A 25,704-nucleotide genomic window follows, 5' to 3' on the forward strand; every position below is an offset into this window, starting at 1 on the left:
CTTCTTTTTTTGTAAGCATCAACTACTGACCACCTGGCTGCCTTGCTTCCCTGAGTTATTTCTAAGCCAGCGGTCAAATTCTACCACCCCCACCTCCATGTTGGCCCCCTCCCAGGGTTGTAGAACTTAAGACATTTGGAGGGGATGTCACCACACTGAGGGTCAGAACAGAAGGGAGCTCTCCAACTTGTCACCACTCCACCAGTAAATAGTGTCTTCCCAAAGGCTGGAGCCATATTGCTCTCTTGCCCTGAAAGGATGGACACAGCTATTGAATTTGAAGCTCTAATGTGTGCAAGAATCCTACAGTTTGAGAGGTTGAAGGGTCCCTTGGACTCCTCCAATTGTTGGTTTGGAAGACACTTAGACATATTTCCTGCTCATCCATCTGGAATGATAAGCACAGACATTATGGGTATCAAATATGAACATCTACATCATCTGAACTGCTCATTGGAAAGAGTTCTCATTTCCAAATGATCCTTCAGGTGATCATAACACATTATGGATTTAATTGCATCCTGTTCATAGCCATTGAGTGTTGCAGCTGACTGGCTTCTGTTGTTAGTTTATTCCCCTGGAGGATGAAAAGTCCACACCCCCCAGTGCTGTAACAACCACATCCAGCGAGTCCAGTCACCAGCTGATACTGATAGAGCTTCAGGCACAGTGGCTGAGCCCTAGTTTTGAAGTCTTATAGTCTTGATTCAAATCCTAGTTCTGCAGCTTATCCAGCTAAAATTCTCGACCTCTTCAAGTCTCAGGTCCCTGACTATTAGATGTAGATAATAAAAGCATCTTCCTTATTTGGGTTATTGTGAAATCATGCTGAGGCTCGGTGACATCATGCACTTAGCAAAATGTGTAACATCTGGTAAGAATTAAATAAATACTAGCTGTTATCATTATCCCCAGAAATAACTAGAGAGTTTTGGAGTAATGCTGAAGCCCAGACTGGAAGAAAAGGGGGCTAGTCAGGATTCATAGAGGCCTCATAGGTACGCAGTTATAGGCAGGCGGGGAGACAAATCCCAGGAGATCAACTAAGGGAAAGAAGATGCAGAAAAGCATGCAGGATCTGATATTTGGAAAATTACAGAGGCAACAGGAACCAGACTACTACCACGCCAGAGGCTCTTGTCTCTCTTTCAAACAATGTTCTGAAATGTTGGGCAGCCCAACATCCACGTATAGAAAGAAAGACTTCTAAGGTCAAACAATATCTAATGTCTTTAATACAGGCAGATACAGAAGTTAAGGAGAAGTAACACTTCTCGAGCATCTATTGGATGCGAAGTATAGTACAGTCACTTCTACACACATCGCATCATTGACTCCACACATTACACTGAAGAATTGGAATCGTTGCCCCTATTTTTTGAAAGGTAAAGAAACTGAGGCTCAGAGAAGTTAACATACTCAAGGTCATGGAGTTAGGATGTGGATTAGCTGAAAGTTGAAGCCCCGCTAACTCTGAAACTTGAATTCTTTCTGCTCTATATTCCAAAGAAGTTTCAGAGAGACCAGAATGTGTTGAAGGGCTTTGAGTGATGGCTGACTCCCCTGCAATGAAGTATTGGAGAGTTGTCCAAATGTCCTATGCCATAACCAAAATATCATCCTCTTCTTATTTTTTTTCCTTCAAAATGCCATTGTCTGATTCCAGTTGCCACTTCCTGCCAGAGAAAAGCAGAAATGGTAGGACCTGACTTTGAATCTGTACTTTCCTGACCTTTGGCATTTACTTCCTCTGTAATCCTAAACTTTCAACTTCCATTCAAGCACATCAAGAAGTTGTTGTCCTCAGTTTAAGCAGTTTGTTTTCATAAGAAAGCATTGTTTTGGCAGCACCAAAACAGCCCCCAGTCAATTAAGAAAGAAGGTTGGCAATTGTGCAAGAGATTTTGATAAATGGAAACCCAACTACAAGCTGCCCTTCCAAATCTGAATTTGCACATGATAATACACACAATAATGTAACCCAGTGAATATTGAAAACGAGGTCACACACATGGCATCTTTACTGCCACGCTGAGAAGCCGGTGGCGATTTCCTGTTTGAAGAAAGTGGCATTGTTCTACATTACGTTTAGAGTTGTGGTTTATCCGATAAAAAGCAGCTGAATATTTTGTCCCCTGTACCTAAGACAAACAATGACAATGTTTATCACACTCATCCAACCCTGCATACGGAATCAACCTGGAATTATTCTTTCAAGAGGATTGAGTTCAGCATTGTATGGGAAATGCCTGCGTCAAGAATTCAGTAACATGTGAGGGCACTTGGTCAAAACAACTGTACCAGCAAAACGCCTCACAGTGCACCGTCAGAGAGCAACAGTACTACACAAGTGCCAGCATGAGCCACCTGATAAAGTTTTCAGAAAATGTTGTGATCAGTTTGCCTGGGGTATTTGCTTTTCTTTTCCCATGTGAAAGATTGGAGTCGCTGGCATTCTGGATTAGCTACTATACCTTTTTTTGCCTTCCTCCACTTTTTGCAAAGAAACTGAAAGAAAAATGTCTGCTTTGAGTGTGATCATATACTGCCAGAAAGAAACTTACCTATCTAATCCAAGTACTGTCTTCTTCAAATAATGGAATTGAAGCCAAGCGGGGGCGATGGTAAGCAATGTGTCCAAATCCACCTAGATAGGGAGACAGAACCAAGCATGGAACCTACTGAGTTACAGATCCGTTTTGGTGAGGCAAGTATTCAGGTGAATCAGGGCATAATTCCAAGGGGAGAAAATGAAAGTTAAGGTTTCATCTGGTTTGTTTCTGGTTTAATTTGAGCCAAAAAAACCCATAGTTTCTCATATTTAAAAATAAGCCTTTTTATTTTTTTTTCTTCTTCTCCCCAAAGCCCCCCAGTACATAGTTGTATGTTCTAGTTGTGGGTTCTTCTGGCTGTGCTGTGTGGGACGCTGCCTCAGCGTGGCTTGTTGAGAGATGCTAGGTCCACACCCAGGGTCCAAACTGGTGAAACCCTGGGCCACGGAAGTGGAACCGGCGAACTTAACCACTCAGCCACAGGGCTGGCACCAAAATAAACCCTTTGAAGTAGGCAAAAAAAGTAGTATGCTTTTGGGGACAGGACAGCAATCTCTAAATTTATACCAGCTCAACATATGAAACTTCAGGTTGAAATTTTATGAAGCAACATCTAGTAAAGTATAACTACCTGAAAGTTCACATTTGTAAAATTTCAAATGTCCAAATAACAAACTATAAAAGGTATCAATATTTTGCAATTTTGAGCATCTTATGTATATTATGAGGACAAATTATATCTTGGCACTTGCTGTGATTGCTCTGGAAAAGAAGTCAACAGACTCTGTTTTGAGTCCTAGGTTAGCCACTAACCAGCGGTGTGGCCATGGGGGAGTCGCTTTTCTTTCTGGGTCTTGGCTTCTTCAACCATTAAAAAAAAGGTTTGATAACATGATCATCATGACTCTGTCTTGATCAAAAGTGCATCGTTTGATTTCTTTCCCAGAAGACTGAGAAGGATAGAGAGACAATGATGCACATGAACACAGCCGTAAGTGATGCTAAAAGCCTTTGCTCAAAGGAAGAAGCCAACAGCAAGGAGTCCCAATGAGAACAAAAGACATCCTGGGAATCAACCTTTTCACCATTCTCCTTCCCTCATCTTTACCATCACCTCCACTCCTTTTGGGAATTTCATGCATTGTGAAAGTTAAAGGACTGTGACTGATTTGGAACCTATGTTCCACTTTTAAGGTCTGTGCTCTGTCCCAAAGACCTTTCATTTTTCCCTGTCTGTCACATTGTCTACTTTTGCTAGCTGTAATTTCTAGAACATCTCAGCATAAACACCTTTCAGTGAAAGCATACGTTCAAGTTTGCAAAGGAATGAAAGTGGAAAATAAGATAGCAAAATCAAAACTTCACTTTATGAAAATGTTATAAAGTTTAAGGGAAAAGCTGAAAATTCGGCTGAAAGTTGGCAATAGGCAGTAGCTGTTATGTGATAAATACAGCCCTGCTGGTGGTTGGGGGTGGGGGGACTCTGCTCTGCCTTTTAGGAGGTCTCAGCTCTTCACACCAGCATCCAGCGTTCTAGGTTAAGAATTTACATGGCTATAAAAGGAGTTTTAGCTTCTCAAATTGATGTGTATTTGGGGTGGGTTGGCTATAAATTGCCTTCCCAGTTTCTTAAGTGGGTTGTCCCTATTTCTCCCCAAAACATTCTTTCTCCCACCACTTCAACTCTCCCAACCACTATTCAGTACTTTGACAGTTATCGCTAATAAAAATAATAATACTTACCATCTGAAAGTTAGTAGTATAGCTTGAAAGTTTTATGTACATTTATTTTTCCTTGGATTTATGTCAGTCTCTCCTCCAAGCAAAGAATAAATAAATAAAAGCACTTCATCAAATTTATAACCTACTCAAATTCAGAGATTTCTGAATAGGAAACAGACCAGGGACATTTAGCCAAGATTAACTTAACTAGAAAACCAAAACCTTGCATACGGTACTTTGAAGAAAAATGTTAGTCTTTAAAGATTGTGTCCACACGTGAAATGTGAAGTGGGTAACTAGAACAATTACTTTTATCACAAAGGCCTCCTAGCTTTACCTTTTCCAAGAAATGCTCAGGTAACAAAGGCAAAAAGGGTTTTCTGGTCTCAATTATATCCTAATAATTGTTTCAATTCTCTGCTTCCTTTTGAGTGTGAAGATCCAGTCTAAAAGGCTTTTTAAAAACAGGCTAAAAAGGTTTCCCAGACGTGAAATAGATTTTACAAAAGAAACTTCTGGCAAGTTTAACGTAAGTAAATCAGAAACATATGGGCTATGTTTCCCTCAAAATACCCATGGGTTTCAAAGCCCAGAAAACACATAAAAAGTAAAGGGAAACTGTTTTCCAAGGCTGGACTTATTTGAGAAACTGCTTGCTGTAACAGAGAGCCTGGCTCAGCTCCCCCAAGTAGGGGGTGGAGCCAGTGGTGAGGCCGCCCACCAGCTCCTACACTCACGCTTCTGTTGACAGTCCTCATTTCTGAGGATGATGTGATTGATGGCGTCTTGACCTGTGCCTATGGGTGTGACTGAGAAAACCATTGCTCAGTGCTTCCCATACTGAAGACATGACTTCATAGCTCCTTTGCAACCATCTGTAGTGAATGTTTACACAGCCTGTTTCTGTTTCTGTTCTTGAGGGCCTCTCATGCTAAATGATCAGGCTGGTGGTAAGCATACATTTACTGAACACTTAGCATGTGCCCCGTGGGGAAGGATAACAAAGAAATGGACAAGCACATGCCAGCCCAGGAGGTGAATTACAGACTCAGACTTGGAAGGGACTTTACGATTCCTGAGCTCCTCCTTCCACTCCGTGTGGGAATTCCAGCTACAGCTTGCAGTCCAGATAGTGGGAGGAAAACTCAAAAATTAGCCTGAATGGAGAACACAGTTTGGAGAGTCAGAGGGCCTGATATCAGGTCCCAGAAACACCGTGACTATAGACCTGTCATTTGACTGCTCAGAGTCTCAGTTTCCTCATCAATTAATTAAGTGGGAATAATAGTCAAATCACCCCTTGGGGTTGCCAAGGGTACCTCAATAAATATATGTCTCTTCCCTACCCCCTCCCTAAATAAGTAGAAAAACAAAACAAAGAAGATGGAGACCCGAATTTTCATCCTTATCCCTGAGAAAGACAGAGTTGGACGATAGAGTAGAATGAGAGATAAATGGGCTTGTCACCTGAACCCCAGATGAGACAGATGACTCATTCAGGCCATTCCCAGACCACACTGAGCTGGGGCAAGCCACCATATGCTGTCCAGTTAAGGCTTAGGGCTTGAGGAGTAGAGGAAACCTCAGACTCTTGGTGATTATCTCACTCCCAAGAGAAATAGGAGGGCTGCACAGAGCTGAGCATGTCCAGATTATTCTTCCCAGACTACCAGTCAGAGAGATCCCTTCACTCGCATGAAGAGGAGTGATGAATGGGCAGAGAACAGCCCAAGGTAACTCATAAGACGTGTTCTCTCCACCTAAATAGAAATACCAGCAGTAGAGAGCTAGCTAGCAAGGTAAGGCATGTGAAAGCCCTCATGTAAAGTGGAAAGCATTGCATGCATTTTAGTCTTTCACTCAATCAATCTACATTTATTGAACATCTATTTGCTTAGTCCTGTCACCAGCTTCCAGGAAATTTAGGTTGATTAAGACCTTGTTCCTTCACTTGAGGATACAGTCTGGTAGAAGAAACAGATAAGAAAGCTAAAAATTACAGTAGGCAATGAGTTTACTAAGACTCTGAAGTCTGCACAGGATAGGGAAAGGGCATCTAATTGAATGGACAGCCAGGTAAGCCTTCTTTGTGGAAATGACATTTGAGAGCTGAGGCCTAAAGAACACAAAGCAATAAGAGAAATTGGGATTTGGGGTGACTTTCAAGGCAGAGAGGGGTCCTGAAGAAGTCACAAAAGAAAAGAAACAGGGCATTTCAGGAAACCAAAAGTCATTCTGTATGGTTGTAGGAGAAATCGTCTTAATGTTATGGAGAATAATGAGAACAGAGCGTTAGAATATGGTAGAGTGGAGAGGAAGAATCTCAGAGTGTGAGAATGACCTAGAGAAGGAGAACACTAACCACTGCTTCAGTGTGGCAAAGGAGAGAGGTAGAAACAAGACCAAACAAGGACGTACATTTTTTAACTGACTTGAATAATTCTAATTTTTGTTTTATGTAAAATGGAAAACATAGATATAAACATGTAAAACATTTGTTTTATGTAACAAAAATGGGATTAGGAAAGGGAATGTACATACGTGAGTGTGTGTGTGTGTATTTTATAAGTGGAGACTGGAAGGACACATCCCAAAATGTTAACAGTGGCTGTATCTGGCTAGTGGGATTGCTAATTATTATTTTTTGCTTCTCTTTATTTTCTATCACAAAAATTTATAATTTTTTTAAATAAAATAACTAATAAAACTGACCTGGTCACAAGAAGTTTTCTATGTAAATTACCCTTTCAAATGGAGCCACGCATTAGGTTCTCTTGTATAATATTTCTGGCTCTTTCTAGCAATTACTAATCAGGTTACATGGCCTCAGGCTTTATGGGCGCTGGTTCTTCTTCTCCACCTTGGCAACTGTGATCTCCCAAAATATTCGCAGTGAACATTAGGTGAATACAGTAGTATAGTAACTCCCTGGCTCCCACCGGCAGGATTCATTCAGTTGCAAGCTCAGGAGAGATGTCAAGTTCCCTTGTTCTTTCATTCATTCATTTATTCTGAGAGCGGAACAGCCAAACAGACTCAACTTGACCTCATGTGAGCTACTGGAGATGAGAGCTGTGGAAGACCCGAGCCTTACACCTACGGAGAAGACTGTCACACACGTTCCTGCAAACAGTGTCATCCCATTTTGTTCCCTTTATGTTTCCACAGCTAAACGTGTCCGGGTCAGCCCAAAATGTTCTTTTTCAGATATATGAATGAGTTGGAGTTTTCTCTTTTTGTTTAATATAAATACTACATATGCAATGTAAACTATACACATTCTTCACCATTTGCATCTTTCACTTAAAAATATTTCTTGAAGGGCCCGGCCAGAGGGCGCAGCGGTTAAGCACGCACGTTCTGCTTCGACGGCCCAGGCAGGGTTCACCCGTTCGGATCCCGGGTGCGGACGTGGCATCATTTGGCAAGCCATGCTGTGATAGGCGTCCCACATATAAAAAGTAGAGGAAGATGGGCATGGATGTTAGCTCAGGGCCAGTCTTCCTCAGCAAAAAGAGGAGGATTGGCAGCAGATGTTAGCTTAGGGCTAATCTTCCTCAAAAAAAAAAAAGATAAAAAATATTTCTTGGAGATGACATTCTATCAGTAAATACTTTATTCTGAACATAAGCAAGCATAAATACATTTCTAGAGGTAAAATGTGCATTTGAGATTTTGATAGACATTGCTAAATTGCTCTCCATAAACTCCATTCCAATTTACTCTCCCCCTAGTGCCTGCTGTCTAGTACCCTCCCTAACCCAGCATGGTATCAAACTCTTGATCTTTGCCCAACCAATAGGCAACAAGTGATATCTCATTTTAGTTTTCATCTGCATTTTTATTGTGAGTGCAGAATATGCTTGAACAGGATTAAAGAGCCATTTTGCTAAAAGCCTGTTTACTGCTACCAAACACAATCTCTTTACAAAACGAGGACTGCCGACTCTCCAGAAAAAAAAAAAAAAAGAGCATGCAACAGCAGGCAGTATAAATCTGTTCTCAACCACTGCTGTGAAGCAGTTGACTGTGCCTTCCACCTATAACCTGAGCATTCCAAAGCCGCTTTCCGGACCACAGTGGAGAAATCACAGCGGAGACGGCAACCAACATGCGCATGCTTGCTGTACGCCAGGCACCAGGCTCCATAGACACTCATTTAATCCTCCTAACACTTTTAATCCATGAGGCTCTGAGAGGTTAAGTACCAGCCCAGACTCACACAGATTATAAGTGGCAGGGGAAGAACTGAACCCAGGTCTAAACGCCAATATCCATATTTTGTGCAGTACACCACACCGCCTCCTGCTATGCTGAGGTGTTTGAAGTCCACTGGCTTGCATTCTGCGATTTATTATGCTAAGAGGCTATCTTCTGACTTTAATCATGACCCTCGAAGCAGAAGTATAGTATAGTATTGCCTATCTGTGGAGCCCAAATATAGGCCTGGATAAGATTTCTCAGGATCCCAGCTCCCCTCAAGACTTGGGAAGACCTGCCAATGGAGACTCCACATTGAATTAACTTGTTTAATTATAGAAGATACCCAATTGTCAGTATCAGGAATCATGCAGAGACTTGAATATTATCAATGAAACAAAAAAGTGGGGCTGGCAATTGGCATATATATTGCAGGTCTGCACCATTTAGCTCAGCAAGGTGGCCCAGGGGATTTCCTGGGCGGCATGCTGATGGCTCCCCTTGGGAATGTATACCACAGAGCCCTACAGCAGTGTCTTGAGACAATCAAATTTGACAACTGCAAGTTCCAAATAAGAATTCCAGCCAATGAGGTTTCACTACTTCACATCAGAGCTCCTAACACAAATACGATATAGAGCAATTGGAAGAGGGCCTCTTGCCCAGAAGCTGGGTCACGGTTAGAGATCAGTTCAGGCAATCCAGTCCCCTCCCACAGCATGAGGGGTAAAGAGTCAGTAATAGGAAAAGGTGTCTTGGGAGCAGATACCTTTCACCGCATCCGTCAAAGCGCGCCCCAAGCAACCTGCCGCCACGCGTGCCAGGGCTGCCCAGGGTGCCGTCCAGGAAGGAGGGGCCTCGACCAGATAATTACAGAAATTGGGAATAAGCATTTAGAAACTTTTATAGCAATTTGGCAGAGTAATTTTATGTCTGTTGAATCTAATAGTAAAAAGAATTGGGGCTTGTAAAAAAATTTTATTAAAGCTATTAAAATGAAGAAGTGTTTTGACATGTGACAGTGCTCACAAGACAGGGTCGCAATTACTCAGAATAAGGAAGCCCAGACATTCTATCACACAACAAAGGGTTTCCAGGGGCCCCTGTATGGCCAGGAGGCGTGATGCAGGGTGCCTTCGCTGTGGCTCAGTGCCACCATCTGCCGCTATTGCTCCATAAAAGGCCTTTGGCAAAAGTTGAAACCACCACCAAGGCTACCATCACACAACTGTTACAATTGGAAGTTTTATTAAAAATGTGCAAAATGGCTTTTCTGGAGAAAAACTTTTATTCACTTTCTTAAGAGGGGGCAGAGAAAAAGCCTCTGAGAAAATAATTGAGAAATTATGTCGCGTACTCCAGAAATCCGTATCCAAGACTGGGATAGCCAAGTTCCAGAGAGCTGTCAAGACTTCCCAAGGATATGCTGAGAGAAATAAGTTAGGAACAAAAAGATAAGCATGTATGACTCCACTTATACGAGGTACCTACACTAGGTAAATTCACAGCAACAGAAAGTAGACAGAAGTTCCCCAGGGTGAGGGGGAGAGGAGAATGGGGAGTTGTTGTTTAACGGGTACAGAGTTTCTGTTTGGGATGACAAGTTTCTGGAAACAGATAGTGGTGATGTTGCACAACTCTGTGAATGTACTAAATGCCACTAAACTGTACACTTAAAAAGGATTAAAACTGGAGCCGGCCTGGTGGCGTAGTGGTTAAGTTCATGCACTCCAGCCGCCTAGGATTCGCAGGTTCAGATCCCAGGTGGGGACCTAGTATCACTCTTCAAGCCACACTTTGGTAGCATCCCACACAAAACAGAGCAAGACTGGCACAGATGTTAGCTCAGCAACAATCTTCCTCGAGCAAAAAGAGGAAGATTGGCAACAGATGTTAGCTCAGGGCCAATCTTCCTCACAAAAAAAAAAAAAAAGTTAAAATTCTAAGTTTCCTATATATTTTATCACAATAAATAAATAAGAATTCTTAATGTTTAGATTAAAAAAAGAAAAGAAAATAGCTTCCAATAAAGTAACCTCTTTCTGAGGCCTGAGTGAACAGGAAAAATTAATTAATTAATTAAAGCACAGTGGTCATTCCACCTGAATCCAGTTACTGTACTTGTGAACCAGAAATACACCCCTCTCTCTTAGGGAAAGACGAGGGAGTAAAACAACACATTATTCAAAAAAAAGAGGAGTCAAGAATTCCACGAGTACGGAAACTCCAGTGAGTCCCTGTGTCATGTGGCACTCTAATCATTCCCATCTTCTTGGAATTGTCCCCACTCCCATGTGAAATCTGCCTTCTCGACCACTGCCTGAGCTGCCTCAGCAGATCAGATTGGCTGGGGGAGTCTTCATGCGCAAACCTGCAAACACTCTGCACACAGTTGAGGAGGATATCCTTCCATAAAGATAAGTTCTATTTTTCATTGAAGATCTATAAGATTTCCCTGTTAGAATCTCCAAACGAGCTCTTGACAAATTCTTCTCCATAAATTTCAGTGGTTTTATATTATTCTGAAACTCCTAAATCTTTCTGCATCCCTCCGGCTCTTTGTTAGAATAGATGTTCTCCAAGTATCCATTCACCAACTTCCTCTCGTCTCTGTATATTCTCTTGCATCTACCCTGTCAACTTCAGTAAGCTTAGTCTTTCTCGCTATGATTCTGACCTTTTTCTCCTCAGCCTCAAGTCTGCATTTTGACTGCCTACTGCACAACTCCACAAGGATGTCCCACAAACACTTCAGGCTTGGTATGATAAACATTTATCTTCTTACCTCCTAAATCTGATCCTCTTCCTGCATTACGCACTTCCACAAATGGCACCACCACCATCCTCCCAGCAACCCAAGCATGGAAGCTCCTTGACTTCTGTGATATCCCTCTACATTATTCCTCTGCCTGCTGGTTTTCCTTCCTTCAATCCATCTGGCACATTCCCTGATTAGATTACTCCTCAGTCCATCTGCAGTTTCAGAAACCAGTGCCTAGTTGATCATTCTCTGCCAGCACTAGAAAGTTCCAAGGACCTCAGATCACCACAAACCAGAGACTAGTGAAAACACAGGTAAAGGAAGCTGGAACTTGCCTGGAATTCAATAATAGGCACCCAGAAGCTGGAGATGCCCCACCTTTCTGCCAAACCTTAAGATGTTACCCCTATTGTTTAGAGGGGCAGTGGCAATTACAATGCATTGTCCCAGCATTATGAAATGGAGGTCAGCACCCCATCAGAAAAAGCTGGAGGAGCTGGAGACTTTGCAGGATAGGATGGAGGCAGCTATTCAATCTGTTGTCAACTGAGCATCATTTATGTGCCAAGCAATGTACTAGGAAGCTAGAGATACAAAGAACCAAGCCACGTCCTTCAAGGAATTCCCAATCCAAGGAAGGGCCACAAAAATGCAACACAGGATGATCTTTCTTCACTAGAGACATACACAGGACACCAGCGGGCAGAGGGACGAGTCCCCAATAATGTCAGGAGCTTGGGTGGAGCGGTAGAGATTGTGGAAGAGTTCACAGAGGCTGCTACCTCTGAGGTTTGAGCTGGGATTTTAAGGATAAGAAAGGAAAGAACCTTCCAGGAAGAGGAACCACACGTGCAGAGTGAGGACATAAGGACACATGGGTTTTTAGGAAATAGCTAGTGTTACAGCATGGCCATGAAGGGCAGTGGCAGGAAATGACACTAGAGAGACATTTGGGTTCAGGATCACACAGAACTTTGTACAGCAAGCTAACCCAGACCCTTGACCTTCTCCTGTGACCCAAGAAGCAAGGATTAAAAATCACAGTTAGCTCCTAGAGGTGGCTGTGAACTTGCCTTTCATCTGGTCCAGCCCTCTCATTTCATAAGCCAGGAGGGGAATCACAGAGGAAGCAACTTGCCCAGGGCCTTCCGATAATCCCCACACTCTACACTTTCTCATGCAATAAAAACCCCACACACAGAGTCTCCGCTAAGAGCTAACCATGGAAAATAGACTCGCTGACATGAGGGGAGTGAGGATGCGGCAAGGCACCTGCTGCAGGGCACTCCTCTTGAAAGCAAGCCTGAAGGAAGAAATCGTCATTCTTGCAGAAAGAATAGATTGCACACAGACTTAATGAGGAAAAATAAACACCTTTCAAAGGCAAGCCTAACACTCCCTGTGAGTCATCCCAAGCCAAATGTGCCAAACCTCAGAACGTGCTAGCAGCACTCAAGGTCCTAATAGGCCTAACCAGCTGTAAGGCAAACAATTAGCCTCAGTCATAGCCAAGAACAAATGGTCAGATACAAGCATACAACCTCGAATCTCAAAATGCGAAAGGGTCACTTTACTCTTTTTTGTTTGTTTTTATGATTGTTTCGGGGCAACAAAAGGGGTTCTGAGGACATCATGAGGGTTTGCAGATACAAGGAGCTTATACTAATTAGATAGAGAGTGCAGGTGTAATCACGCACAAACTTTGGATCTAGAAGGAGCAAGGTTTAAATGACAGCTCATCCACTTAGTATGACTTTGAGCTGATTTCTTACCTCTCTCAGCTGCTCTAAGTTGCCTGGCAAGCTGCCAGGCACTAAGTAGGCACTCAGATATTCATGGGCCCCATTTCCACCTGTCAGGCCCCTGTGGGAGAGCGTTTGCAAAACTAGTCACAGTAATTCCCCTTTCTGTATCTATGCCCCTTCCCACACTAACCCTGGGCTTACCAGGTGACTTATTTTGGCAAATGACAGATGGAAAATGAGACATAAGCAGAAATCTGAAAAATGTTTGTGCATTGGAGTTTTCCCTCTTTTGTAACTCTTGGGGATCTTTTGACCACCACCCTATGAACAAGCCTGGGCTAGCCTGCTGGCTGATGAGATACGTGTGACTAAATCATTTTATTGCCCCAGCTCACATCAAGCCAACCACCAGACATGTGGCAGTGGCCAGCATGGATCATCCAGCCTCAGCTGGCCACCCACTCCAGAAGAACTACCCAGCCAAACGCAAATCATGAGAAGTAACAGATGCTTGTTGTTTTAAGTCTCTGAGTTTGGAATGACTTGTTATGCAGCGAGAGCTGACTCCTTGAGCGGTAGGAGTCCCACGGCTTATGGCCTCAGGTCTCCCCTTACACAACAGGGGAGATCAATATGTTAACATCAAAATGATGAATCTCAAAGCTGTAGAAAGTTCTCTCTTGCCTATCGAAATTTCATCAAATATCTTTTAGGTACCTCAAGTCAAGAGCCAACGGTAAACTTACTATATTCCCTACAAAACAAAACAAAATTTTCCTCTTGTTGCTCTGTTCCCAGGAAGTGAAACAGGAAGACTGCTCTTGTCTCTGCCCTCCTCTCATCTTCTATATCCAGTCACCAGGTTCTGTCAACTCAACCTCTTACACACCTACTGGCTTCCCTTCCTCTTTATCCTCACTATTCCTACCCCATGGAAATCTCTTACCCAAACTACTGCAATGGCCCCTACACAATTTCCTGCCTTCAGAATGTCCCCCACCAGGGCAGCCTCCACCTGAGCCTGCTACTCCTCTGCTGGAAGTTCTCGGAAATGTCCCTGTTGTTTGTGGGATGATGTTCAAATGCGCTCATCTCTCACGTAAGTCCTTCCCGAGCTGACCTCCTCTTCACTGCTATTTCCAACATCTACCATATCTCATACCACACTTAGAGTTCCCTCAGCATACCAGGCTGCTGCACGCCTCCAGGCCTTTGTCTGTGTAGTCCGCACAGACATGGCATATCTGTCCTCTTTGCTCTCTTTTTGAATTTCTACTCACCATCAGATTGAACTCAGAAGTCACATCTCATGTATAAAGCACCCTCCGATGCCTCCCCCAAAAGAAGTTAGTCTCTTCCTCCCTGCTATCACTGTGCTCGGTCCATTCCGTATTGTTGCAGGGATCACACTCCAGTACAAAGGTCTGTCAATACTCTCCCTCGCCCACCTCCCAAAGCCTTTCTGCAACCTCCCTTATAGCAGCATCTGGAACCATATCCAGGATGCAATAAGCATTCAGAAAGAAGTCTGTCTAATAAATGAAATCTTAGCATCCTTCTCCTTTCCCTTACAATAAGCTAGCTTCATGGGCCTGTCATTAATAACTTCTTAATGCAGAGAAGCTCATTTTGCAAAATTTTGAACAAAATTGCTAACAAAACAAGGTTATAAAATCTTCAGATTTAAGATTTCCGTTTGGGGTGAACCCTTTTTGATATTAGTAGCCCCTGCTGAGTTGTAATTATGTTGCCTGGCTCTATGAGGGAATGTATATCTTTGGCCCAAAAGAACAAGTTCTAAGAATAAAGAGTTTGATGACTCCCATAGAAAATCTTACATTCTGAGGAAAGTTCTGGTCAAAGAGAGGAGTAAGAGCCATGAAGGCAAGCAGTAGATTGCAGGTTCGGAAAATACAATAAAACTCTGGAAGCGCTATGTGAAATAGCCTGAATCCCTTCCCCAGCAGGGTGATCTCCTGCCAGAGCACAAGCATCAGAGTAAGAAGACTGAATTCAAGGCTCGGCCGCTACAGACTTCTGTGTCCACCAGCAAGGCTTATAACTTCCCTTTTCTCACCTGTACAATGAATGGGTTGGGCCAAATTATTTCAAAATCCTATTAAGTTCTATAATTCGATGAGTCTGAGTCTATGACAATGATTCCTACCCCTGCCTGTGTATCAATATCACTTGGGAAGCTTTATAAATCCACAGCTTCCCAGGCCTCTGTCTCAGAGACTGTGATTCCACCTATTTGAAGAAAAGTCTGGGAATTTTGTAGTTTTAGAAAACTCCAGCAGGTGATTCTGATGCAAAGCCAAGTTTGGGAGCTGAGCCACCATATAGAAACTTCACCTGCTATCATTTGTCAGCTACATCTACCACCTACAGAATAATGTTTTCCAATGGGAATATAGCTCCGATTTCATAATAATGGTTAAAGGGAATACAGGATTCACTTTACATAAACTCACCTTAGGGGCACTTTCCTGGAACACATCTATTGCTCAAACATGGAAATTACCTGTAGCGTTTTGTATTTCAACATCTGTATTATTACCATTTTAAGCATGTGATTTGGTATAATCTTGAGCAAAATACTTATCGTATAAATCCATCTTAGATCTTTTTTAGTGAAAAAATAATTTTTTTTATATAAATATTTACTGCCACCACCCAGGGACATACCTATGCCACAGAGTAAGATACACATCTGTGGCATAAACGAATAGCAGGATGAAAATGTACCAGCTAAGCGTAGCTATCCACTGCAGCTGTCTGCCCACTCTCAATGTTTTTCTTCCTAGCAGGACCTATTCATTTCCAGGCAATGAACCATGATGAGTCTAAGTTAATTATGACAATCCTATTTCCCTTGGCAAGACACCAATCTTTGCAGGCCCTGTTGCAGCCAGGGAGAGCCATGTGACCTAGTGCTGGGCCATGAGTCGTGAGAGCCAGTCTGTTGGCGGACTTCTGGGAAATATGTTTTTCCTCCTTGATAAAGGAAGGATCCTTTTTGTCACCCAGATCCCTGCTTCCTTCCTTGAAAGTGAAGGGTTCCAGCAGCCCTCTGGTGACCACGAGGCATTAAGCATGAGGCCCCAGTGTCCACACTCAGAGATGACAGAGTGACAGAGTGGAAAATGAGAAAGAGCCTAGACCTTGATGGCATTAGGAAGTTGCTGTTCCTAACAGCAGATCTCTTGTTATTGAATTAAAAATTAATTTCTTCAGTCACACTAGCCACATTTTTTAAATCTATGAGGGACTCTGAGCAAACAGCAAATGAACTCCTAATAGCAGAACTCTTGTTACATGAAACAAGTAAGTATCTTTGTTCTTTCAAGCCACTGTAAGCCTTATTTTCTGTTACTCAAAGACAAGCTTACATCCTAACCAACTCAGTTTCTAGTCAGAGTTAAGTATAATCTGCAGGAGGCAACCAGGCATCTTTGGGGTCAGAGTTCCACGCCATTAGGTAGGGAGAGAGCTGTCACCGGGGAAAAGGCATTTCAGTAACTGCAGGAAGGATGAGAGAAAGATGGGAGGAAGGGGGTAGAGACAGCTTTTGCAGAGAAATCTTGAAAATGAGAGACAGGAATGAAAGGCTTCAAGTTTATCATCTGACACTCTAGTAGGGGGGTCTTTACAATGGAAATGTATAAGGATTTTTTTTTCCAAAACTCTAAATCAAAAAATTGCAGAAATGGGAGCCGGCCCCATGGCCGAGTAAAGTTCTGCGCACTCCACTTCAGCAGCCCAGGTTCACAGGTTTGGATCCCAGACATGGACCTACCCCACTCATTGGCCATGCTGTAGAGGCATCTCACGTACAAAGTAGAGGAAGACTGGCACAGATGTTAGCTCAGGGTGAATCTTCCTCAAGCAAAAAAAGGGGAGGATTGGCAATGGATATTAGCTCATGGCGAATCTTCCTCAGGAAAAAAAAAACAACTTCAGAAGTCACTGAACCCTGCTTCACACATCCAACCACTTTCATTGCTCTTATTCATTCCTCACCCAGAAGGCTCTGTCTTTGATTATGGGTCCTGCCCAATGGTTCCATCCAAGAGGATGCTTCATTTCAGGTCATATGAATTCATCTTGGCACAAACGCTGGCTCCTGGTCACTGGAGCCTGGGCCCTTTTGACTTCACTGGTGCACACTACATGTAAGCCTATGGAGGCCCCTGGGATTCTGAAAGCCATGTTACAATAAGATTCTCACATTTGGAACTGGTTTCTGGAAAACACTGAGAAATGCAACACATCCTCTGTTTCCTCTCTCTCTTGCTCTCATTCTCTCTCTAATACTTAAGGAAATTTTTAAAAACCCATTGGTGTATAGCACATTGGCACATCAAAGTCCCCAAAGGAAAATATTTGAATTTCTCCAATCTATTTTCCTCTCCTGTTCTTTATGCTTCTCAATGTGAAGAAAGGTAGAGCTTACATTTTATGTCAACACAAAAGGCCTCCGTTTGTGTGCATTACTTATTAAAGTATTCAGCGATTCAATGTCAAGGTATGTATTATACATACTTTTTTTTCTAGGCCATTATCAGCTTTCTTACAACACTATTATTCTTCAGCCCAGCTAATGCTTCTGTCAAAGATCTAGCAACAAGCACGGAAAATGTCAAACAGTGGGGAAGAAACCTAGCTGTTTCCACAACGGCACAAAAAGCCCAAGTTGTCTTATATGGAAAAGCAGTGTAATTCCTCCATGACCACCAAGGGATGTTTTATCAGGGGATAGAGTAGTGGGATGGTTTATTTGTTTTCCTCTGAACACCTGAGTCCACCTCGTCTGAATAAGTTTCCTTTCTTCTCTTGCCAATATCCTTAATAAAACAGAGCCTATGTTTTTATCCTTTCACCCTCTCCCAGGAGGTATCTGGCTGGGAACGTGACAGAAATCAGCCCAGAGAGTCAGTCCTGTTCTGTCTGCAGAGCAGTGTGATCAGATTTAAGGAGCACTAAAAGACTCCTCTGGAGAAAAATATTTTCCCAACCTGCTTACCAGGGTGCCTGAAATTACAGCCCTTCTGCTCTAAGGCATTGAGAGCCTCCATTAAAATGCAAATATGTTAGGTGAGTTATTTTATCAAACTATCACATCTTAGCTTGAATTAGTTTATGGCTTAATTCAAAATCCTGAAATGATGGCACACAGGGCCATTAAGTTTGGATGTGAGCAAAGATGATACAGAGGTTTAGAGTTTAAAATGTGTTGCCTAAGGAGCAGTCTTGGGTAGTAGGGCAAAGTAGGAGAACAGAATATTCTCTAATGTCACCAAAGTGAGTCCAGAGTTAATACTCACAGGCAGATGTCCTCAACAATCCTGGCTGAGCAACAGCCTAGTCCATGTGGTCCAGAGTTGTCATCCTCACACTTCAAAATAAACTAAAAGAACCATCACTGTGCATATGGCTTCTTTTCTCCCACTTGAATTGGCATCCTCGGTTGGATTTACTTACCATTTCTTCCCTGTCTGAGCACGCTCAGGACTCTTACCCACTCCCTCCCCAGCAGTTTCAGAGGCCGCACAGAGCCTACGGTAGACACTACCAGGACTCTCCAACATCTCCATTTCTCCTCCCCTCCCACTCCCTTGAAGTTGGTCATGACCATTTGACTGACTTTGGGCAATGAAATGTAAGCAAAGTGGTATCAAGTCCAGGAAGAAGGGTTGGCTCCTGATTCTCCATGTTCCCTTCCTCTGCCATGGTGAACTTGAGTAAAGATGCTTCAAGATCAAAGCAGCCAAGAAAGCTGGACACAGAGAGCAGCTACCTGGAAAGATGCTCAGACCTGCAGACAACCATAATTGAGTGAAAATAAACTTCTGTTATGTTAGATCACGATAGTTTATCATTTCAGCACAACCTAGCCTATGCTGGCTGATTCATACGCCATAAATAGCACCTCAGGGAATCTCACCAGGCCCTCTCTATTACCACACACTCATCATTCAACAAATATTTATTGAGCACCTACTATGTGCCAGATGATATTATAGGTATCAGGGATTTAGTGGTAACAGTAAAGACAGAGTCCCTGGATTCATGGAGGTTACATTCTAGTCAATGATGAAAGGCTATAAATAAGTTTATTAGTTAGGAATAGGTTTGGCTGAGTATAGCAGAAAACCCAAATAACATCAACTTAAGCAAATTAGAGGTCTAATTTCTCTCACATAAAATAAGTCTGGGGGTTGGCATTCCAAGACTCACAGGGTAGCTCTACAATGTCATTGGGAACCCACACTCCTCCTATCTTTCTGATCCACCCTTCTTAGCACATGGCTTCCATCTTCCAGAGCACTTCATATTCCAAAATGGCTGCCATTGCTCCATTCATTTTATCCACATTCTAGCAGGAAGAAAGAGAAAAGGGGAAAGGTAAGAGGGGGTGCCTCCCAACTGAGTCAGGCCCCCTTAAAGAGCTTTCTTGAAAGCTGTAGCCCACAGGTAATGTGTACAACTCATTGTCTACTCCTACCTTCAAGGGCGGCTGGGAGGGAAATATAATCCCAGCTGGATATATTTTTATCACAAAGAAAATAGTGTTCTCTTAGTAAAGAAAAGAGGAGAATAGGTATTGAGCAGGCATTTAACAGTCTCTGGATTAATAAGGATAAGGATTTTAGCTGGTGATAAGTATTTTGAAGGAAAAAACTGTGATTAAAAAATGGAGAGGGAATAACTTTACCCAGGGCAGGGAGAAAAGGGCCTTTCTAAACAAGTGGCATTGGAGTGGTGAGAAAAAGTTCTCCATGGGAGTGTCTAGGGAAGTGAACCCAGGGAGAGGGAACAATGATCGCCAATGATCGCTGCAGTACCAAGGAAGTGGAAGCCCCCAGTGAGTGGAGTGAAGTGAGTAAGGTGGAACGTGATGGGAGATGAGTGCAGAGAGGCAGAGAGAGACTCGGTCAGGAAGGAATGGGTGAATTTCAATCCAAGTGTGATGGGAAGCAGGTGGGGGTACTCGGAGGTAAGCAGGGCGTGACATCATCTGATTAATCCTTAGTTCTGTCATTCTGGATACTTTTGGGAACTGGTTTGTAGGGGGATAAGAATGGTGACCACTCAGGAAGCCAATTCAGACATCCAGACAGGCGATAACGGCACTGCACTGGATGTGTAGTAGCATGGATGGGCAGTGCTGAGGATGCAGCTGCGATCAGCCATCATGAATTTTTGCAGCTGCCATCAGCAATCGTGAATTTTTGGTAAACCACATTGGCCTTGATGGCTAACTTTTTCTACGTTTGGCTGCTCATCTACGGGCTCAGAGAAAGCTCAGAGAAAGTTGGGTTTTTCCAGAATTGCAGTCTTGCTGGGAGAGTATGACTAGTGGTGGCCGAGGAGACGCTGGGGAGGAAGGTTGTTGAGACGAGTCACTGAAATGAGGGACATTGGACTCTAAGCAGGGTGAGGAGGGAAATGATATAAGGCAAAGGCTGAGGGTGCAAAGCCCCTCCCCAGAGTAGGCCACTTCTTGTTTCCCTCCTGTGGCTAACGGCTTCTGCCCCTCTGCCTAGCTTCTGCAGATGGACACATGGCTGGACTGTCTGTCTGACACCTGGTGACCAATACCACCTGGGTCCCATCTCTCAGATCACCCTGGTTGGTCCTGCCCAGCCCACACTCAACTCAAGTATTGGGCTCGCAAGGTGTCTAGGAAGAAAGAGCAAACACTCCTTATGCAGTCCAGTGGTCAAGCATAGGGCTGAATGTAGGCTGTGGGTTCAAATCCAAGCTCTGCTACCTTCCAACTGTGTCACTGTGAACAATACTTAACTTTTTTGTGCCTCAATTTCTTCATCTGTAAAATGAGGTATTAACAAGACCTACCTCATGGGGCTATTGTGAAGATCAAAGAAATTAATGAAAAGCACTCAGAAGAGTCCATAGCACACAGTCAAGCTTTCGATTAAAGTTATCCAATGTTATCATTTATCATCATCCCACATTACTCCGATCAAATCTCACACCTTAAGACCTCCCCTCCACACCCCAGCCTTCATTTATCTACTTTCTCTAACTTATTTTATACTTACTATTCACAACACATAATCTCCACCTTACAACATGCTGTCTTGCTCTCTAACTGTTGGTATCACACAGTTTGGCACTTGAATCCACGCTAATTGCTGTGTGCTAATAAATAAAATCATGCCTTGCTCTGATTCTTTGTGTACATGCCGTAGCTCTTCTCTCCAGCTATAGTCGGAAATTCCTGTAGGCCAACCATATCTTCTCTCCCACCTCCACAGTAGATAGTGCAGTGCTAGCCAGGTAATGTGGACACACTAAGTACTTAGTCCTGAAGGAGGGCCTTTCCAGTGGAGACTGCAGAAATCCTGTGCATTAGGGAAGCGAATGGAAGAGGGAGAAGGCTTCAGAACTGGAACTGACGTATAAATCTCTAGTTAAGCCAACCGTTCCGTGGGCAGGGCCTAGGCTATCCTGGGGGGTAAGTTATCAGGCTTTATATTCTTAAAAGTCTCCAAAATACTAAAAGAAATAGTCTGAGTTATTCAAGATTAAAAACTACAACTTTAGGTTGATCGCCAGGCCTCCTGGGCCAGCTGGGGTAACTGGCTCTCAAAACAATTCAGCTCTAGGGGCTGGCCCCGTGGCCGAGTGGTTAAGTTCGCGCACTCCGCTGCAGGCGGCCCAGTGTTTCGTTGGTTCGAATCCTGGGCGCGGACATGGCACTGCTCATCAGACCACGCTGAGGCAGCGTCCCACATTCCACAACTAGAAGAACCCACAACGAAGAATACACAACTATGTACCGGGGGGCTTTGGGGAGAAAAAGGAAAAAATAAAATCTTTAAAAAAAAAAAAAAAAATTCAGCTCTTCAAGATCATTAGCCCAGGGCGTTCCCCACCAGAGGGAGGAAAACTCTAGGCAGAACTCGTGGGCCTGCTGAGAAGCTGCGCTGCACTGAGCCACTCCGTAGTTTTGGGGGCTGGCTGAGCTGCAGAAACAGCCACACGCAGCACCACAGAGAATGCGACGCCGAGCAGCATGGTCTGCCCATCATACGGCATCTCCACACGTCCTTTTAATATAGCTAGTACGACTGAGGGGCACAGGGGAGTCGGTGAAGAATCAGAATCTGTAGGCAGAATTCAAACCACAGCTCTGCCACTCGCCAGCTGTATGGCTTTGAGTTATTTTAACCTCTCTGTGCCTCCAAAGTGGTGGCTATAACAACCCCAGTGCGACACTTTTTATGGAAATGAAAAGGTTTTAAATTATTATAGTGCTCAAGACAATGCCTGGTTGTAAGCATTATGCAAGTGTTTGTTGAATAGTTTTTAATTTTAGTTATTCACATGTGTGTGTATATATTTTGAGCATTTCTAGGAAACATCTAGGAATGGGAAGATAAAGATGAATGAGATTCAGTCCTTTCCTTTCAGGAACTCACAGTTTCTTTTAATAGATAGACTGGTTGAGAAGCTCTAGTAGAGGGATTGGCAAAGTGAGGGAGGAAGGTAGGAGGGAGAGTGAGCAACACTGCCCCGGGGAGCAGGAAAGGCCCCACAGAGCTGGCATCTGTAACTGAGTAGGATTCAAGGTGCAAGGGAAGCCTTTATAGTAGTGGTTCTCAACCGGACCTTGCATTTGAATCCCCTGGAAGGCTGTTAAAACCCAGATTCCCAAGCCCCACCCCCACAGTTACTGATTCAGAAGGTCTGGGTGGGATCTGAGAATCTGCATTTCTAATAAGTTCCCACATGATGCTGATGCTGGTCCAGACACCCACTCTGAGAACCACTGCCTTCCAGAATCAGAGAGAAGCATGTGCATAGATGCAGGAATATGAAAGACCTGGTCTTCTCAGGGGAGGGAAAGTCGTCTGGCCTGATTGGATCAGAGAGTAGTGATCGAAAATGGCAAAAGATGAGATGGGAAAAGGAGGCAGGAGCTGATCTCAAAGCAAAGAAGTTTAGGTGCAAATCCTGTACACTTGGAGGAGCTTTGGGAGTTTGTGGCCTTGAGGAACACAATCAGTTTGTATTTCCAAAACTATCACATTGGCATTAATCTGGAGATTGGACTGAAACAGAGGGAGACCAGAGGACGGGAGAACAGTTAGAAGAGGCCGGAGGAGAAGTGATGAGGCCAGAGCTGGCGCAGGGGCAGTGAGACAAGAAGAAAGAAACAGAGAAATCTTAGGGCACGGAACTGAACAGATGCACAGAGGTCTGTATAGGACGTGAGGGAGACAGAAGGATTAAGGGTTACTCCAAGCTGGCCAGCTCTGATGCCAGGATAGAGGAGGTCCTATCAACTGAGAGAGGAATGTAGGGGATCAAAGAGATCTGGGGAGAAGAGAATATCATAAATTCAATTTACAAGGATTCTGGAGCATCTATTATGCTCATTAGGCAACTAGAAATCCAGGTCTGGAGTTGAGCAAAGAAGTCAGAAGTAGAGACAAAGAGCTGGGCAGCCCTGTACACAAGTCCAGGTTAGAATAAAGGCTGTGAGTAAGTTGACCAAAGGAGAGAATTGACTGAAGAAAGATTCAGGACAGAAACCTGACTTACCTGTTTAAAATGGGCTCAACAATCAAAACAAGAAGGGAGACAGGGAGAATGAGAAAGGCATGCAGAAGCTAAGGCCCAGCAGGACCTAGCAAAGATTTTACAGCTCCTAGTCTAGTGCTGTCATCTTTCTAGCATCACAAACCCTTCCAACCCCACCCGCGTTGAAGAGAAGGTGTCAGTGCTGGTCATTGTCTGTTCTCAGGTCCGTTGGCTGCCCTGCCCTGTTCAGCTCCTATCACAGGGGCCCGACCCCTGCAAATTACATTTCTCAGGCTCCTTTGCCAACTGGCTTCTGGTTAACTTCTGCCAAAGAGAGGCATTGGCAGGAGATTGGGAGGAGGAAGGTAGTAAAGGCCAGGTTATTTCTCCCCTTTTTCCTTCTCCACCCCATGACGCATCTCTGCCTTCTGTGGCTTCTCATCAGACCTGTACTTCCTGTTCCCCCCAGGTACCCAGCTCCTGGGGTCTAGGAACAGTCCCACCTTCTCGGGTCCCTGCAGCTGTGTGTGCATGAGGAGGAGCAGCTTGCTGCTGTTGCTCATCTCTGCATTGACTCACCAACCCGTTTGGCTTTTCAGCTCTTCCAACACATGACAACTAGTTCCTGTATGAATTTCCTCTATTGAACTGGCTGCTGTGGGCTCTGTTGTCCTTGCTGGTCCCTGATTGATAAATACATAATGATAATACATCAGTTTCTCTACCCGTAACTTGTTTCAGGCTGCAGAATCCTATTCAGGCTGGGATTATCCACACTGATATTAACAAAGCCTTCTATTTAAAAGTTAAGGAGAAAAGTAATTTGAAAAGAGGCAGTAAATGAAGATAAAAGCTGAAATAAATAAATTGTAAAGCATAAAGCTGTAGAATGATAAATTAGTTCAAATGCTGTTTTTTTGATAAGACTCCTAAAATAAATAAACCTCCAACAAACATGATTAAGGGGAAATTTTTAATTAGAAATGAGAAAGGAGATAGGACAAAATATAGAAAATAGATGTTTTTCTCCAAATCCAAAGAGAATGTTATGTACACTTGTAGGCTAATAAACTGAATTCCTCTCTGAAATGAATAATTTCTAGAAAGATATAGATTGCTTAAAAAAAACTCAAGAAATGTAAATCTAAACAGAATAGTAACCAAAGAAGAAATTGAGATAATTACCCGATAACCAAAAACATGCAGCTGGTCCCAAAGTTTCCACCAAAACAATTTTCATACTTTTAAGAAACAGATAATTTCGATGTTGTATAAAACATCCAAAGTGCAAACAGAGATAAGAGTACCTTTATGTCCATTAGGCAAGCATGATCTTCTTCCTAAAGCCTGATAAAGATAAAATACACAAAAAGAAAATCACAGTCACACATCATAAGTGAATGTGGATAAGAAAAGCTTACATAAAATCCTCATCTCTAAAAATGAACTTGTTTTACTGTACTGCTTCAGATCTTTAGAGGGAAGATAAGTTTTTTTGTAACAGCTTTACTGAGATATAATTCTTATACCATAAAAAATATGGAACACTTTACGAATGTGTGTGTCATCCTGGCACAGGGGCCAGGCTAACCTTCTCTATATCGTTTCAATTTTAGTATATGGCTGCTAAAGACGCACGAGGGATGATAACTTTATAGGTTAAGTTGAAAGAAATTACAAGGGATGCACAGCTTGTACATTACAGAAGCAAATAACCATTTGATAAAATTAGTATAATTCATATCAAAGGGAAAATATCATCTGGAGTAAACATTCACAGCAAATATTAAAAAGGGGTCATTTCTATGTTACGTAAAGAGCTTATACATATTGATACCATTTAGTCCCCACTATGTAAATCGGCAAAGAACTTAAGAAGACAACTCATGAAAACAGAGATACTATTAGTAAAGAAGCATGTGGGGAAATGTTCAACTTTACTTGTAATCTAAGAAATGGCCACTCAAATAAAGTTGTGGCATCTTACACCAACTACTTTAGAGGAATTTTATAAATTAACCAGTCTTGCAACACTATGGTAAAACTAGACCCCACATACACTGTTGGTAGCCATATAAACCGGTATTATTTCTCGGCAACACATATCAGGATCCATCTTAAAATACCGTTAATGTCCCCTTAGCTTAAGGAATTTTTAAAGAATAAA

At 43.0% G+C, this 25,704-nt stretch overlaps 1 long non-coding RNA gene and 1 pseudogene across 1 annotated transcript in view; both read right to left on the minus strand.

Moving 5' to 3' along the window:
- Window positions 1–2,564: 2,564 nt before the first annotated feature.
- Window positions 2,565–25,704, minus strand: part of LOC139074732 (uncharacterized) — a 46,328-nt gene continuing 23,188 nt past the window's right edge. The window contains exons 2-3 of the long non-coding RNA XR_011524423.1: window positions 24,845–24,884; window positions 2,565–2,647 (exon numbers count right to left, since the gene is read on the minus strand). This is a non-coding gene — a long non-coding RNA (uncharacterized lncRNA). The remainder of the gene's footprint in view (window positions 2,648–24,844; window positions 24,885–25,704) is intronic.
- LOC139074989 (U6 spliceosomal RNA) lies at window positions 25,071–25,171 on the minus strand (annotated as a pseudogene).

Source organism: Equus przewalskii, chromosome 12 (genome assembly GCF_037783145.1).
Source record: "Equus przewalskii isolate Varuska chromosome 12, EquPr2, whole genome shotgun sequence".
NCBI lineage: Eukaryota > Metazoa > Chordata > Mammalia > Perissodactyla > Equidae > Equus > Equus przewalskii.